At 50.5% G+C, this 424-nt stretch overlaps 2 non-coding genes across 2 annotated transcripts; both read right to left on the bottom strand.

Moving 5' to 3' along the window:
- Nucleotides 1-43: 43 nt before the first annotated feature.
- Nucleotides 44-125, bottom strand: TRNAS-UGA. Its single transcript has one exon. It is a non-coding gene; the product is annotated as a tRNA-Ser (tRNA).
- Nucleotides 126-240: 115 nt separating this feature from the next.
- TRNAW-CCA lies at nucleotides 241-312 on the bottom strand. Its single transcript has one exon. It is a non-coding gene; the product is annotated as a tRNA-Trp (tRNA).
- Nucleotides 313-424: the final 112 nt, after the last annotated feature.

The following is a 424-nucleotide window of genomic DNA, read 5'->3' as shown; positions in this document are numbered from 1 at the left end:
ACAAGCAAGAAAGCGCAGACTGGCACCCTACACATTAAGAATGCGCTATGAGAAGGATTTGAACCTGCCCTGGGAAACACCATTGGATTTCAAGTCCAACGCCTTAACCACTCGGCCATCACAGCTCGACAACATTGCAGTCACTGCTCGAGGCCCCGGCCTTCTTGCAGTCTAATGACGTGCCAGAAGATTCCTCAGCGTAAGCAATGGAAAGCTAGTAGCTTGCAATCCAAAAGAACCTGACCCAGAAGTGATTTGAACACGCAACCTTCTGATCTGGAGTCAGACGCGCTACCGTTGCGCCACGAGGTCTAGCTGGGCGCAAAGTTTGGACGGTTTGGAAGCTTTTGAGCATATTTCAATGACCTGTGCTGTGGCGGTCATGATTATCTCTGGGTGATTCCATAGAGGTCCAACACACAGC

This window comes from Nanorana parkeri, unplaced genomic scaffold, assembly GCF_000935625.1.
Source record: "Nanorana parkeri isolate BGI_ZX_2015 unplaced genomic scaffold, ASM93562v1 scaffold4448, whole genome shotgun sequence".
Lineage (NCBI taxonomy): Eukaryota > Metazoa > Chordata > Amphibia > Anura > Dicroglossidae > Nanorana > Nanorana parkeri.
This window is presented reverse-complemented; position numbering and strand designations above follow the sequence as displayed.